This window comes from Camelus bactrianus, chromosome 8 (genome assembly GCF_048773025.1).
Source record: "Camelus bactrianus isolate YW-2024 breed Bactrian camel chromosome 8, ASM4877302v1, whole genome shotgun sequence".
NCBI classification, from domain to species: domain Eukaryota; kingdom Metazoa; phylum Chordata; class Mammalia; order Artiodactyla; family Camelidae; genus Camelus; species Camelus bactrianus.
The window spans coordinates 17,966,918-17,985,086 of NC_133546.1; positions in this window are offsets into that span (position 1 = coordinate 17,966,918).

The window sequence follows — 18,169 nt, forward strand, 5'->3', positions numbered from 1 at the left end:
AAAAAGCACTGGTTGGCCCCCTTCCCCCGACACATGGTCACTGTGGTAACTGGATGCAGGTTCCCTCGGGAGGGCTAGGAGGAGGATCTACTGTATGAACATACGGCGCTGTCTCAGAGTCCTCCCTCACCTGGCTTCTTCCTTCAGGGCTCCACTTGTGTGTGGACTGGCTCTCATCTGAGAATTCAGTGAAGGGCTGTAAATCGTGGGGCCTCAATCTGATCTCTGTTTACCACACCTAGAATCTTTGATTTGTACAGATCAGGTAGGATTTTAATCAGCTGCCCATCAGTTTCAATCCTAGAGACACTGGGATCAGTGGTGGTCACTCTCAGAGATGCCCGCAGATGCCTGATTATTGCTCCGGTCCTGTTGCTCCCTCAGCATTCACACTATCCTAGTCTCTGGCTGTTAATTTGCCTCCATACGACAAGACCCCATCATCCACAGAGATATTAGGGAACTCTTTTCAGGAACAGTCTCTCCTTCTGTCATCACCAGGAGATAGAATAAAGCCAGGGCAAAGCTTTAAAACACACCCATGCTCCCAGCAATGTATTTCTTAATGCCTTGGTGAAGGTGTCCTTTAGGCCAACCTAGGTGACATGGTTAGGAGTAGAAGACTGGTTCTCTGTGATAAATTTACTCTAACCTTTTCATCAGCTAAGCTTCCAAGTTTCCCTACATCAGGGTTTCTCAACTTTGGCATTACTGACATTTTGGACCAAATAATTCTTTGTTGTGAGAGGCTGTCATGTGAGGTGTAAGATGTTTAACAGCACTCCTGGCCTCTACCTCTGAGATTCCAGTAATTTCTCCCTCCAAGTTATGATAATTAAAAATGTCTCCAGATGTTGACAAATTTCTCATGGGAAAGGAAGGGGGCAACATTTTCCCAGTTGAGAAATACTGCTCTATGCTACTGAAGAAAATTGTGGTTGAGTCCAGGTTTCAGACAAAGAAAATTGTTACAATAAATTGTTAAAAAGAAAAAAAAAACATCTGGCTGCTCAAGCTAACACACAGAATCCACATTTTTTAGTAAACATATGTATATCAATAAACTTGACACAACATTATGATTGTTCTTGCCTGGACTTGTACACTTGGAGTTCATTCCCACCACATTCCCGATATATTTTTCCAGATATAGGTTGGCAGAATCTTTTAGTTATTTCAGTTCATAACCTGTCTCCCCTTGGTTTAGACTTGTGCTCTAGCTTTTGGGGTTTGCTGGTACCTGACTCTAGTTATGGGGCCCAGAGGCACACAGAGTGCTGGGGGTAGGTCTTGAGAAATGCCAGCACCCTTTACAGGGTAACTGCCTCTGATGATGTGGAAGACATATTTTCTTCTCACTAAATAGCTCCATGCCCCACCACATTTTTCAGACTTCTTACAGTTTCAGGGGGCCATGTGTCTAGTTCTTGTAAATATGCTGTGAATAGAAATAGTATGTGACACTTTTAGGCCAAGGCATTGGAGAGCTGGTTTGAGGCTCTCTCTTTCTCTTTTCCTTGATAACAGCTGGGAAACAGCGTGTCCTCCACCAGTTCATCTGCAAGATGGTTGAGTGTCAGCCAATCTGGGTCCATGAGCACCTGTGTGGAACCAAGTCCCTGACTCTCTACATTGAACATGTAGCCTAAGAGAGAAATACACTCGTGTTCTGTTAAGGCACTGAGGTTTTCTGGTGGTGGTTACTGCTTCCTAGCCCATCCTATTCCGATTAATCAAGTGGAGTCATTAAAGAGTTTTCAGTAATGAGGAAAACTATAGTCGATAATTTAAGTAAATACTTTACAACTTGCATGCCATGGAGGATCAATAATTCGTGTTTTTTCTGGCAGTGAAATCATTATTGCCTTCAAATCTAACCAGGTTAGATAAATAATCTGAGGTGCCTCAAATTAATGGTCTGCATCCTGGAATCCCTTCTAACACCAAATAAGTTTGATCAGGAAAAGCAATCTGCATTTGAGGAACTCTGCTGGCAAAAAAATCTGGGGATAGAAGTTTCCAGTTTCTGGAATATTTAGCTCATAGATGGTACTGACTTGCCAAGAGAAAATCCAGCATTTGACAAGTATTACTCTGCAGTTTCTGTGCTAAACTTATTCTGAGTACCTGTTGTTTACTTTTCTGCATCTATTCACGTGAGAACCATTGTGGAAATCTTATTGGCTATGAGAACATTTCAGGTATTAAATGCTTGCTATACATAATGAAAATGATTGATAAAGAAAATAAATGTCTTACCTAGGACTGTAGCCATCTTATGTTAGGTACTTCTCGAGGCTAATGGACTTGCCTATTCAAATCTGAGTTTACCGTGCATTGAACAGTGCCTGGAATATAATGTATTTGCTAAAATTTATTAAATGGCTAAGTCAATGTGCATCTCAAAAACATTGAGAGACTACTATGGGCCAGCTCTGAGTAATAATGTAAGGGACAAAGATAACGCTAAGAAACTTACAGAAAGAAAGTAGGGAAGGAAATTAATAAATACAGATTCTGAATGCATTGTACACAGGGAGTTATCAGAACATAGAGGAATTCCAAACAGTGATATCTGATCGATGTCTTAAAAATATTGGCAGGAATTTTCTGGGAGTAAAGTGGGATGGAAAAGGAGAGTATTGAGCAAACAGCATGATGCCCTGAGAAACTAAGTGCATTCAGAATTGTTGGAGAATAATGGGGAAAGTTTAAAACAGCAAGAAGCCAGGCCACTGAAGCCTGGGTAGAATTTTCTGGCATGACTGTAGCTCAGTGTATTGGTCCATGCTTTCCAGCTGTTTCTGACTGTATGACTCTTCTTTCCTACATAATACAACCCGGCCTAAAATGCCAGTTATATAGACCAATAGAAGAAAAATGTTATTAGTGTATTTTAAATGTTCAACCTTTAAATAGAATAAGGAATGACAATAAGAACAATGTATATTTTTATTAAATATTGACTTTGATACAAGAAATCACTTATAAGGTATTTGATTATGCATTCTTATTGCAGTTTAAAATATTTTTCATTTATGTATAACTGCATGTATATATTCAGATCAACCATTTGAAAAATTCACTTCTACAAAGTGATTGTAGTTTGAAAAATTCTGCTCTAGGTGATACACAGCCATTTGAAAGAGTTCTTCAGAATCAAGAAAAAGGTCTATGTAGTTTTTAGGCAGACTAAGTTTAGCGGCCGTGTGGAGGGGAGACTTGAGACAGAAGGCATTGGAGACTGTGACAGAGGGACCCGGTGCTCATTAAATGTCCGTGTACACCCCTCATTTCCTGGACTCCCTTTTATTTAGGTTAGGACCACGTGCCTGTGACTAGTTCTGGCCACCTCTGTCACTTCCAGGCTGAATCAGAAAAAAGTTTCTCCATCTTGCATCTTCCTTTTCTCCCTTTCCTGGGTACCACTGTTGAGGTGATGTTCCCACAAGTTGGAAGCAGCTCTAATAATGAATCAACTCTCTCCCAGTGGATTCTGTGTGTGGGAGAAATAAATTTGTACTCTGTTATGCCACCAAGATTTCAGACTTGGTTTCTTACCCAGCATAGTCTAATTTTTTAAAAAAATTTTTTTAGGGGGAATTAGGTTCATATATTTAACAGAGATACTGGGGATTGAACTCAGGACCTTGTACATGCAAAATGCACTCTCTACCACTGAGCTATACCTTCCGCCTTCCCCAGCATAGTCTAGAACCAACTGACTCATACAGGTCTAGTCAAAAGATAATGAAGGATGTAAAAGCAGGGATGAGGAAGAGAGGAAAAGTTAAACAAAAACTTACTGTAGAATTGGCAGCTGTTTGTAACTGATTTAATTGTGGGATTAGGAAAAGGGAGGCATCTAGGTGATTCCAGATGTTAAGCTTGAGCTGGTGCAGTTGAAATCAAAATACAGAAGTAGAATATGGCATTAGATGAGATTATAGTATTCCTTCACAGGCGAGAGGACTTTTCCCAGCTCCAACTGCACAGTAACTCAATGAATAATTTTTTATACAATTTGTATCATTTTATGTGCCATATGAGACTTAAGCAAAGAGCTCATTTTCTTGAATCTTTTACAAATTATTATTATAAAATGAATAATTGTTCTTGTTTGAAAAATGGAACATATGACAAAACAAGAAAAAAGTCGTTTACAATACCAACATTGTCTGTCAACTTTCTATATCTTTAAGCAAGCTGAACAGTTTCACCCACTGAGCACTCAGTAGCTGCGTAAGGATGGCCCCAACAGTCTTTGCAGTGTGTGCAGCAAGCAATCTGGAGCCGACTTGCTTGTCTGTGATCTGCTTTCCCTCATCACGTTTCATAAAATCGGGAACTGGACAGGGGGCCAGGTTGAGACAAGATGAGAAGTGGGCTGGTCGGTGAAGCCCCCTTGGCCTAATCAGTGCTCATCGGACCAGGGACCCCAGCTGGAGCTTGGGCCGAGCCCACGAGGCTTGCTCACTGCCTGTGGAGGTTTGTATAACCGGGTAAAGCCCCTGTTTTGGTTTTGACTCTTCTCAGTCATGATGTTATGACCATTCTTGTGTCTGAGGCTTTGATGTAGTTAAAACTATTTTCGAAGGGAGAAGAACCAAGTGGAATTCATGGATCAAAGGACGCGGCTGCTGAGAAAGCATTGCAAAGTCTTCCCAGAAGTGATCTGATAACTGATGTGCCCAAATCAGTGATTAGATCCCTCTCTTCTCACCACAAGGAGTTCAATAAAGAGCAAAAATGAGTGTGACACACCATGCTCCGCGGTAACATAAATCAAGCCATGTTGCCTGTGCTAACAGGAGCTCCCCTATTCTGGGGTGATGTCCTCTGACTGGGACCACCTCCTTCTCCGTCAGGCTTCCGGACAGTAGACTGCGTCGTGTCAGTAATAATACACTGGTAGGAAGCTCATTTCCCAGCGGGGACCAAAGCCAGCCTACCCTTCTTGTGATGCCCTTTCTAGTGGCCCTCTGTCCATGTAATTTGTTCTCACTTATCTTCAACTGAGTAGGGATTCACTCCAGATTCTTTAAAAAGAATTTTGTCTTTCGAGGAAGACGATAATTTAAAATGCTTAAAAGTAAAGTAATACCATCAACTTTGAATCACTTTTTCATTCATTTATTTATTACAGCCACACAAATTAATGGAGGAAGGGACTCAATTATGATGATGTTTTGTGATTTTTATTAAAGAAATAATCACATCACTTAATCTTTCAGTCACATACATGGTCCTACAATGATACCTGGTTGAATCCCATTTTATATTAATACATTTATTAGCTTTGGGTAGAAAGAGATATAATATGCAACTGAAATGTTATTTTTTTAAGTGGAAGTAGGAATTAATTTTTTCTGCTTTAAGGAGGAAATTGGGACAACTGGTGAAATACAAATAAGGGCTGAAGATTTGACAATAGTATTGAATAATATTCTGTTAATATTCTGATTTTGATAATTACAGGACATCATGACTGCAGCTTACTCCTGCATGGTTCATAAGACAGTTATTTGTGTATACGTACACATATGTATTTAGAGAGAGAGAGGTGAAGCATGTATGGTAAAATGTCAACAGTTGGGGAATCTGGGTGCAGGATACACAGGAGTTTTTTGTACTATTCTTGCAACTTTTCTACACATCTGAAAGTATTTTAAAATAAAAATTACAAAAGCAAATAATAAATGGATCAGAAAAAAACTCCCACAATAAAGTTCTCCTCTACCCATTCTTTGTATAATTTTAATACTAGCATTTCTTTAATAATTTTAATAGGAAGGGCAGATGATAGTCTGCAGACTAGGGTTTTTATTTATAAATTATGTGGTATCATGGTTGTGGGAGCACCACTAAAAAACATTTAAATGGGATGTGGCAAAGATAAGCTACAATTAATTGTCCTTTCATTTAGAATCAGTGCTTTGCAAAGTAATTATGCATTCAAAAATCATTTGAATGCATATTCATAATGAATATTACCATGAATCTACATTAAAATCATTGTTCAATTCAATATAATGATTATCCCATGAAAGGCTGAAGATCCCAAGATGTTAATTTTCTTATTGATTTGCATATTCAGTTCATATCAAACATATATATTAATAGTCATGGTTCATGTAGGGTTCATTGATTTTCATTAAGTACTTCCAATTTGCTAAGTGCTCCATATATGATAGGAGACAGTCACTGTTTATTTTCAAGGTGCTTTCCTGAGACTGAATAATAAAGACAGCTTGAGCAAGGCTGGCACTGTGCCAGGTTTTAATAAGGCTGCCACCCCTCTCCTCCTTCTTCCAGATGGGGAAGAGGGAACGCGTGACATGTGCTGCCTGGGGACGTAGAAGGGAGCACAGGTGAGGGAGTGTGTGAGCAGCTTCCTCAGCTGTCATCTCTTCTTCAAGAAAGTCATTTATTTGGGGCTGTGCAGTCCTTTGGAGGACACTTTTCTGTGGCTCACCTCGGGATGACTTTGCAAAATTAGGGAACTCTGGAAAAGATGCAGGCTGAGATTAGCTTCAGCCAGAGCTGTACGGCAGATGGCAGCCATAGGAGGCAAGAGCTGGGCTGTGCTCAGTTTGGCCGACAACCCTGGGCAGAAAGAAGATGCTCAGACATCAGAGGAATTCCTGTTTCCCTGTCATAGCCACTTTAATCCAGCCTGACACTTACCTACTCCAAAGGGCTCTCCCTGAATAACCTCAATTCACAACTGCCTTTCTTTTCATTGACTCCCAGAGCTTTAGCTGTGGGCTTTATTCTGCTTTCAAAGTCGTCCCTTTACCTGTATTCATGCCTTTGTTGCTTTGCTTAAGGACATCTCCCTCAGTGCTCAATCAGGAAATAAAATCTGCTTCTTTCTCCTAGTGTTCAGGGGCAAGAGTTTTAGAGTTCAGCGGTTCAGGGTTCAATTCCAGACTCTTCCGTCTACTCCAGCTCTAAGACCTTGGACAGGTATTTAAACTTTTTCAGCCTGAGCCTCCATGTCTGCAAAATGAGAACAGTAATAACAACAACAACTGTTACTTTTGCCCGAACCTATCCTCTTCAAGACCTTGCCCTTGGGATTCTGGATTACACAGAAGAAAACAAGACACAAACAACTGAGAGATTTCACTAACCTTATTCTATCTCTCAGAAGATAAGATATAAGTAAGGATTGGTCCAGGCTGGTACAGAGAAGAAAACTTTCCTAAGTGCTATAAAGATGCATTCCTATCTAATAGAACAAATCTTCTCGACACTCCTTCCTCCCCTACGCCTTCCCATGATGTAATAATAGGCATTCTCTAAATAACTGCAGCCAAATGGGAAGTTATTCCTCCAGAGTTTCTGGAGTGAAGTTCAGCTCTGTGCTTTGGGACAGATGGGTTTACCAGTTACCTCAATTTTATATACCGGTACAGTTAGAGGAGATGGTGCTGAGTTCCACCAGATGGCTACAAAATACTATAGACAGGGAAGATTCAAGAAATAAAATAGTTGGGACAACAAAAAGGACAAGAGTAGAGAAAATGTGTGGCCATTAAAATCTATTCTACCTTGAAATCCAGGGCCACACAAGTTGGCTCTTACACAATCTTCTGTGATGTCCCTGGGAACATTACCAGATCCATAATTTGTACACAAAAGAAAATTTCAAAGTTTTTTCTCTCTGCCAAGTTTGTTCCAAATTCATTTGACTATTAAGCCTTTGTGATTATCATTATGACTCAGTAGTTAACAGGAGTCTGAATCTTGATATCACTAAACTCTTCAATATCTGCTTATAAAAGTTAAGTGGCCAGTACCACAATACCTGGTACATTGTAAGTGTCTAGAAAATGTTAGTTGTTATTATTATTACAAGTGTTACATATATCATTGAATCTTGTTACACATGAAATATGGCTCCTGTAAATGCTTGATGAACTTTATCAAATTACTAGCACCCTGACTTACACAGTTTTCAATAAGTTGAATCTACACATCTAACCTACTTGACATTCCCTGCAAACCAAACCCACAGCAGCCTCAGTCATCAATGCTCAATCATCAATCAACCTTGGCTACATAGAAATCTCGTAGAACCATGTGATAATCCTACATTGTCAGGACTTTCAAGAAAGCCTGCATACTCTGATTCTATTTCCCTTCTGTTGGTTTTTACAAAGAGTGGAGGAGTGGGAATGGGTACTTTATGTGTTTCTCACTCTATTTAGAGTTGGGGACATTTGCTAGAGGCGAGAGAGCAAGTCAAGACAAACTGTGTGAGCAAATAATTTTTGAAGACAAATTTCCAAGTCTACACTCAACTCAATTATAGTTTAAGGTCATTTTCTCCCATGCCAGGTTGAAATGTATAAACTCTGTTCATCCTTGGTAGGTAGAAATCTGAGCCTGTAGGAGCTAGGGGAAGGCTGTAGAAAAAAAATGTGTATATATATAAAATGTAAGGTCTGCAGATCTCAAGTCCCAGATTTTTATAAGAACAAATTTGAAGGAGCAGCCATAGTGACTACCAAAAAAGCAGCCTTTCTCTTCTCATTTCTCTTTTGTCTCCTGCCTACCCTGGTAAATACTACTGCACCATTTGGGGGTAGACCACTGGGACAGGGGTTGGTCAGTAGCCCTCTATGTCCTTGATGGTGGTTTCACTGGTCTTCGTACAATTATCAGATGTTCATATAGATCATTTGATGCCTTCACTGCTTAGATTGTGTAACTTGGACACATTACTTCCCAGCAATTTTCTTTTTGCAATTTTCAAAACCTTACTGGGGCTTTAACATCAAAATGCAAGCTGTAGCAAATCAAACAGAGAAGGATTTGCATGTTCTAGAATCAAGACTCTTGCTTCTGTCTTATTTACTTCACTCAAAGTCCTTTGATGAGGGATGTTTTGATGACTGTCTCTCTAAACAGTTGGAACATTCATATAAATGACTGTTCTACAGCTTTAAAGGAAATTCTTTCATACCAGCTCACAAGTTCTCTTTACCCAGCTCTCATTACATAAATTGTTATATAAACGGATGTCTGTTACACCAAAGTCTACTTCACTTGGGAACTCAAATTTTTCTGAGTTCCTATGCCAGTAGGCTAGAAGAATCATCTTTTGATGTCGCTGAGGAACATTTTATGCCGGTAGGATGTGAGCATAAAGGCAGTCATCAATCAGGCTCCTTTGCCTTCATGCCTTCTTTTCTCCAGAGAGAAAAGACCCAGAAAAGCATGCACGGCTTGATCCCTAACGGAACTCTTTATCTTGGTTAAATTAATTCCTTTTCCCAAAGTACACACTTTTGTCAATGTCTCCTCTATAACTGTGATAAAGACAATAGGATATAAAAGATTCTCCTCTGCAGTTTTATTTAATCGTCATAAGATAGTCGTTAAATAGGTAAAAGGGAAACTGTGGTTTTCCATTAGGCAAAGACTTCTATCTCAAAACCACAGAGCTAACAGTCATTCGTTCAGTCACTCATGCATGCATGAAACGATATTTCTGATTGTCTACTATGTGCCAGGCACTGTCTGTGCTTCTACAGAGCGGTGACTAAAAACATTGCCCTCAAACATCTTATATTCTAATGGAGAAGACAGGCATTACTCAATTAATAATAGAAGTTGATAATGAGAAGCCATGGAAAGCTTATGATTTGAAAGTATAAGAATTTTAAGAATATATAAGAGAAGCGCTAAGAGGGACCCTTTCAGGAAAGGAATTTGGGGATGAGTCTGAATAAGGCATAGGGTTTACCCAGGGCAGAGTGGATAAAGGTAGCATGTGATCTAGGAGAACACGTTATGCTTTGTGATCCTGGAAAAGACCCACTTGACAGGAACTCCGAGAGGGAGGAGACATGGCGCGAGGTGAGAAGGGGACAGAGGCAAGGCATCAGATTGAGAAAAGCTTTGCTGTCTGTCATGTTGGTTTTTTTCCCCTCATTCTCAGAGCAATGTGAGAACCTTAGCTATTTATTCAAAAAGACACAGAATCAGATTGGTGTTTTTAAAAGTAAGGCTGACTCTAGCGTGAAGAGTCAGCAGGGGGAATCAAAAGTGGATGGGAGAGGCACTCTGTAGTTTGTGGTCTGTGGAAGGGAAAAGTGGAGTTTGAACTAGGTCTTGGTAGCGCGAGTAGAGAGAAGTTTACAGATTTTACAGATACTTAGAACATAAGTTTAGAGGAGGGTATCCTTAGCATCTCCCACTTCAATTACCAGGGTGGAATCCTCCTGGGGGAGGTCCCCAGCCCCAACCTGCTAGCGCTGGCCGTCTTTAGCTGTGTCTCCGGGGCAAGCCCTCAGTGATGCTCCATCTGGAACCCCACGCACTGACTGCAGCTGCTGCCCTGGTCCATCTACCAGTAGGTGTCTAACTTCAAGACTCTGAGCCCACCTGAGGCTCATGAGCATGGAATTTCTTGGCTTCTTGGTCCCAAACCGCTGAACGTTTCTGTATCTTGTCCCACCCTTTTCTCTAATCTCAGGGTCAGAGACATCTCTTTACTTCTCCATGGTTGACACAGGATTCTGGACTCTGGGTCTTCCCCCGACCCTTCCTCTGCTCCAGGACCAATACCTCACTCCTCGAGTTATTCCAACTTTTACATACATTTCCGCCTCTGCCCACCTCCTTCCCAGCAGTTACAATTTACTCACTTCTCTTTCTGAGATGTCCTCTGGATGCTGCCCTATTCCATCCTTCCAACCAGTCAAGGCCAAGAGTCTATACTTTCCGTCTTCCCTCTCTCGCCTTGCAACTCACTCCCACTCAATTTCCTGCCACCTGACTGATGATCTCATAGATCTCCATTTGGCTTTATAATCATCGTAACATGCTTTAGAATAACCCCTCAGAATTTGATTAAATTCACTACCTCCTCCTTTTAATCTCCTCTTTGGGTTTCCATGACACAGTGCTCTACTAGTCACCTCTCTTCTCTCTGATTATTCCTTTTTAGTCTTCTTAAGTTTTTTTTATTATAACTTCTTTATTGGCCCAAGGTTACATTCCAGGCAACCTTCCTTTTTCATGCTGTAACATGTGCTGGGGACCCCACTGCTCCATTGACTTTGACTATCACTCATATGTTAGTAACTTCAAAAAGAAATTTCTAGCTCTATCTCACTCCTCACGTGTATTTTGAGTGCTGTGACACACACACCTATACCTGAACACCAAAAAACAAACAATAAAATAAAATTCAAAAGTTTTTGTGCCATATATTTAAGTAATTAATTATATAAAGTGCACTGTCTTAGTCCTTTCCATTGGACAGCTATGTCTTGTGGATACTGTAGAGAAAAATCCAAACATTGAACAGTGAAATGGGATTAAATGAAATCTTCTTTAAGGTCTTATGCAACCTGAGATTCAAATAACATTTCCATGGGCATGGTAAATGCAATACATTTTGCATTCACATATTTAGTTTTATGAATTCTCTGAACATCCCTGTGATTTAAGTATTATGTCCATATTTTTTTGTGTGAATAAAAAGAAGCAGACAATTTATTAGTCTATAACCACATAGCAGAATAATAATTGCAGAGCTGGATTTAGAAATTGTATCTTCTGGCTTCAAACCCCATAACTTTGGCATGATAGGTATATAAATATTATTTATATATGATATGTAAATATAATGATGTATAGAAATATTATTTCTCCAATAGGATTGTTATCTTTTTGAGAATGATGAACACAGATGTTTATTATTTTAATCCTGCAGAATATCTAGTGACTCTACTAGGTACAGGGGTAAATGTAGGTTCCATGGGGATTGAAGCTAGAAAAATGTACAGAATTATGAAGATACCTTCTGTGGCTTTGGCAGGGGCCAATACGTTTGGAGGGCCCTGAAGCTTAAGCCTCATTAGTCTCATTAAATAGATTTCTGAACTTAATACTTGTTACCTAAACACACTTATCTGTATCCTAAACTGTTACAGAATACAGCAGAAAAGCCCATTTATTCTTTACAATTATTCAAACCATTTTCAGCTATTTCTGATCAGTGACGTGATACTTTGGATGGTTTCCAAAGGAACCAGCCTATTCACCTAAAAGCTGAAGCCTGTTAGTAGTATGTGAAACTGGCATGGCATTCAACCTAATAGATTTTTTAAAATTTTTGCATGCCATTGTAAACCTTGGTCTTCTCATTAGAAAGGCATATTTGTTAGTGGAAGTTCTTAATGTTCCTTCTCCATCGCAGACAGGTGTTTTAGAAACCCAAGTAGAACTATTGTGGCTGTTAAGATGATTTCTACAAGGCAGGCCTCTAATGAGCAGAGGTCATCACTAGATGTGTGAGATACCTTGAAAACAAACTAGGGACAAGGGGTTTGATTGTGGTGTTAGCCAGAATGGCATGAAAGATAAATTAGGCACAAAGCAAAGGAATTATTAAGGAGCTAGTGTTTTCAAGACCATTATGTGCTCAGGTACACTTGTTTATTTACCATTACATCTTGTTCTTGCTGTTCTTGACTAATATACAACTGCTTACTTTTCTCTGGAGTTCTGATCCAAAGTCACCCTGAAACATAGCAACAAATCTTATGCTTGGATGATTCACTTCCTTAACAGTGTGAGGTCCTTTTAGTCATTACTTTTGGGTAAGAGAACAAATGATATAATAGCCCCACTTATATTTCAGACTTAAGGGAAGTGGTGGATTGATGATTCTCTTGCCTCCTTAAATTCCAGCCTCAAAAACAAGAGACTAAAACAAACAAACAAAAAACCAAGCAAAAAACATTACTTGAGTTTCTATCTTTGTTTTAAGGGAGAAGCAAACCAAATTACCTCTTTTTGTTCAAAAAAGGTATAGAAACATTCTTCCAGTTGTAGCCAGCTGAAGATTGAGTGAGCTACCCGTGTCTGTTGAGAGCTGACTAACACTGGAGGAGTTCAAACATGGGTAGCTAGCCATTTGGGATACATGGTACAGCAAGGGTTCAAACACCAGAGAATAGGTTTAACTGGATTATCTTCAAAGCTTCTTCCAACTTTAAGAGACAAGTTTAAATTTTAAAAAATTATTTCATGCTAAGAGAATACTTTGATTTTAAAAAAGAGAGGAAATAGAGAAATTTGATGACCTTTTGTTTTTCCATTTGCTCTTCTAACATTTACCATGGCCTCAGAACTGTACCAACACATAGCAAATAGATTGAAGAGGATTATTTTAGCTCAGAAACTGATAGATCCTAAAGCGTGTGTCAAGACAACACCTACAGTTTCATGTCTTATGGAGCTGTCCATGCATTGCCAAGTAGCCCATTCAGACATTGCTTTTTACACTTGCTCTTGAAGATATTTAAGCCATAGAAGAAAAGAAGAAAGAAGAGCTATAATTTAAGACATAAATAATCAATGCAATGAAACAAAGAGTATGGATAATGGCAAATGGAGACAAGAAAGCTGACTTTAGATATTAAAGCTGATCTAAAACAAAAAGATTCATAGAGCAAAATGGGTTCTTCTTGTATTTGCTGTCATCTGGCTTCAGTAAATTTCTGCTTTCAACAGCTAAATGTCGCTATTTTTCTGCACAAAGCCTTTTCTCCAAGTGCATGTGAGGTTTTCATGCATTATGGTTACTAATGGGCCAGAGTACCTCATTTTGTCCAAGAAAAGATAATGTGAAGTAATTTTTTCATTTTACCCTAGTAATAATTACTTTATTTAAATAAATAGAAAAAAAAAAGATAGAGGCTCTCTTCATTGGTACTGTGGACCAGGATCAAACGTAGTATCTTTGAACAGCCTTTATTGTCTCCTGCACACTATAATGAAAAGCAGATCAAGCAAAGAAAGTGAGCTCCATTTCAAAAATTGTCATATGTCCCAAGCATTGACAATGATCACTATATTCTATTTGTAGAAGACCTATTTAACCTCATTGCAAACTATTATATTTTTCCAACAGTATTTCTTTAAAGCCTCAAAGTTAAAGCTGGAAAAAATTGCTGGATGATATTCTGTTAATGAATGATATTATTTATTATTATTACCTCAGCTAATAGTGCGACTTGAAATCACAGTGAATCTGAAATTATCATTTGCAAATTCTGTACTGCTCTGTTTTCCAAGAGAAAATGTAAATGTGCACACATAAAACACAGCGACTCTGTCAGTTGGATGTTCATAGATCCTCAGAGAGAAATAAGATGAAAACCATGTTTGTTTGTTTCATATAGTGCCTCTCCTCATAAGGAGAGTCAACCATGAGATTTGCTACTGTACATTTGCTTGATTGTTTCAGTGAATGCCCATGGTTTGGTCTTTATTATTTATTATTCTAAATATGTTGTTTATTGTCTGATTATATTATCCAATCAGACTGATTTCAGTTTAGAGACTATATACATACCTTATCTGTCAGAAAAAGTAATAGATCTTGTTGTTGTTGTTGTTGTTTTTAACAATGACATTATGTGTTAGTTACCATTTCTGTATGATAAATTATCCCCAAGCTCAGCAGCTTAAAACAACAAGCAGTAGTTTCTGTGTGTCATGAATTTGGGAGTAGTGTGGCTGGGCAGTTCTGACTCTGGGTCTTTCCTGAGATTGTAATCAGATCTTGGTGGGGGCTGCAGTCATCTGAAGGCTTGACTGGGGCTGGAGGATCCATTAGTTGGGTGGTTAATTACAGTGAATTGTAAAAACCAAGTTACTGAAGGATTAGCCCTGATGTGAAGAATCTGGCATTTGGTAAGCCCATCACCTCTTCCAGAAACAACTTGCATTAGTGTAATATTTAGAAGTAAATAATTTTGGACCTTTTCCTCATAGCTGTATGACAGAATAAATTTTCTAAAGATTCTTCACCTTAAAAATCAAACAAACTAGTGAAAAATAGTGTCTGTCTGAATAAAACAGGTTTTTAAATTTATTTCTGGTCTCAAAGGAAACTTTTGAGGGCATTTCTGATAACTACCCATTGGATATAAAGAATGAGCAAGAAGCAATCACAGACAGCCGAGGCTGCTCTGAGGGCAAATGATTATAACAGTGCTACCACTTACTGGGAGACTAAATCTCTGAAAATTAACAAGGCAGAAAAGCTGATATTGAGATTCTTCATTACTGCATTAGCTTTAACAGACTAGATTGGTCCAAGAACACACATACTTTTAACTTTCAGTAAAAGCAAAAGCAAATTTCTCTCTCCCATGCTTAGTATCAGGGACAAAAAAGAAGGACATATAACTACAAATACAGACATTTAAAACAAAATAAGTGAATCTTGTGAACAACAGGAGGCTGAAAATTTTGTCCATGGATAAAATTTATGAAATGGATAAATTTCATAAGTAATAGAACTTATCAGAACTGACCCAAGAAGAATGCCTAAATTGTCCTATTACCAATACATAAATTGAGTCCATAGATAAAAATCTTCCAACAAAGATTATACCATTTTGCAACAGTTTTGCAGGTGAATCCTACTGTAAATCTCAACATTATGATCACATGTTCTGTCTACGAGCTCAATATAACTTTGATAACAAACTTGACTCTCTTGTTTTCTGTCATTGCCACAAAAGAACGTTTACCAGTTATCCTGCTAGTTCGGGGAGCAGACCAGATTCCACCTCTCGCTTGGAGTCAAGCATACCTAGGCAGTAGCTAGATCAGCTTGACCACAGCCCATCCACAGATATGAATAATTATAGTTTTAAGTCACCGAGTTTGGGAGTGGTTTGATATGCAGCTTTGACAATAGCTAACTCATTAACCTTAGAAAAAACATTTAATACAACTTAATAACTATTCATGCAAGACTATTAGTAAACTAGGAATAAAAGAGAATTTCCTTTTCTGTGTAAGATGTATGTATGTCCAGTAAAATTATACTAAATATTGTGAAAATTTGTATATTCACAATCCCTATACATTACACATTTTATTTCTAAGAGTCCTAGAGAAATTCTTGCACATATGCACCAAATATATTAATACTGAAAAAACTAGAAACAACAGGGTCTTTAAAATGAAAGTGAACTGTTGAATATTTGCACAATGGCAATGTTAAACCGCAGTACACATGAATGAACTACAATAATACGCAGCAACACACACAGATGAATTCTACCCACGTAATATGGAGAATGGCAGAATGTTCAGGACTGCATCCATCATGAATTCATTTGTGTAAATCTCAAAACATGGAAGATCTTAAGTTGAATATGGTTTTATAGTAGTTATTTTGCTATTATGATTATAATTTCTGTATCTGTTATGTATATCTCTGTATCTATCAATATGATATAAAATTTAATATGGAGTAAAATATAACAGAAGTTTATTCAGAAATACTGTATTATAATGATTTCAGTTAGCAGGTCAATACAAGTTTATCAAAGTCAGCATATTTTAGCCTTAGTGGCTTTTATGAAGAACTTACAATGGGCAGCGATGGAAGAGATTTGAAGTATAGCTGATTATGCACAGTATTATATTTTGTGGTTATTTTTGCAGCTATAGAAATGCAAATGTCCCCTGAATAAAACAGGTGACAGGAAATTTGAAGCTTTGGACTGTCTTATTTATTTGTGAGTGAGCATTATGCAATCAGGAGGAATATATAGTGTCTATTCACATTACTATTCAAAATTTTATAAAGACTGAATTTAAATAGGACACACACACGCATATGTATGTACTAATTAGGGGAGTATAAAACTATCATTTGTACACAAAATCCAAGAGAATCACTGAAAAAAACTATTAAAATTTATAAGGTGCTTGCATACAAGATAGTACATAATAACTTTTTTACAACCAATTAAAACACATAATGGAAAAAATCCCAATCACAACAGCAAAAGAAACCAAAAAACAGTGAGAATAATCCCTAACAAAAGACCTGAAAGTCCACTGTAAAAAGCAGCGTAACACTTGCTGAGAGATGTCTAACCCAACCTAAATCAACGCAGGGGAATAGCGTGCTCGCGGAAGAGACTATTTAACATTTAAAAGATTGTTATGCTTTCCAAATTAATCTATAAATTTAATGCAATCCCATATAAAATCCTAAAAGAACTATTTATGGGGCTTGAGAAGTTTAGCTTAATGTTCAATCAAAGATAAAAATATAATAGCCAAGAATATTTTGAAAATATCAAAAGGTGGTGTTTCCTCAATCATGTTAAAAATGCCGAGTGTAAAACTAGAGTAGCTAAACCTACGTAAGTAATTGTTCAGGAGTAGACAGCTCGATTGCATAGAAAAGGAGAGAGTGAGATCAGACCCAGCTAACTAGGGAAATTTAATATGTGACAAAGGCAATGTGGGATGTTACCCTGTGGTGGTAATTAAATACTAGTGGGTAAATAATGGGCTATTCGGTAAGAAGTCGTAGGCCAGTGAGATGACAATTTGAGAAAAACAAGTTTGGCCCTACCTCATAGACTCACAAAGTTGTTTTGAAATATGTCAAATAATTATACATAAATAACAGAAATATATAATTATGTTGAGAAAATAGAGTATTTATTTATAACAGTCTTAAAGGGTTTTCTGAGAACGGCTCTAAATTCAGAAATCATAAAGGAAAAAGTTGTCATATTTTCCTACGTAAAAATGACAAACTTTAAAATGACAAAAGTCACAATAATTAAAAGACAGGTGACAAATACTTTCTCTAAAAAATAACTCCCATTTGCCCAAAGATGCAAATACAAGGATGTGATAGGAAAGAAAAACCAGGATCACCCTACACTTCTATCGGTCAGGGGCTGGTCGAACTTGAGCACCTCTGCCCTGTGGAGCAGTCACATAGTTCCATGTATACCAACATGGAAAGCTATCCAGTGCATGTTAGGAAGTGGAAAAAGTAAACTGCTGGTGTTCAGTACAAAATCGCATAATTTAGACACAAAAATGTTTCAAAACATGAATTAAAAAATTAATGTACATACTTAACTGTGTATGCATTTCTTCATATATAGGTATGTATATAAAATTGCACTGAAAGTGATCTGTGAGAACTCACAATCTACTGCTAACCTTGGTTACCCAGGGAGAGTGGAGTGAGAGTCAGGTGTGTGGACATGAAGAAAAATTGGGCTATTCTTTCTTATGCTGTAATGTCTCTGTGGTTGTGCTGTCTTTATAAAATACATTTTACTTAATTAGAAACAATCCAAAGCAG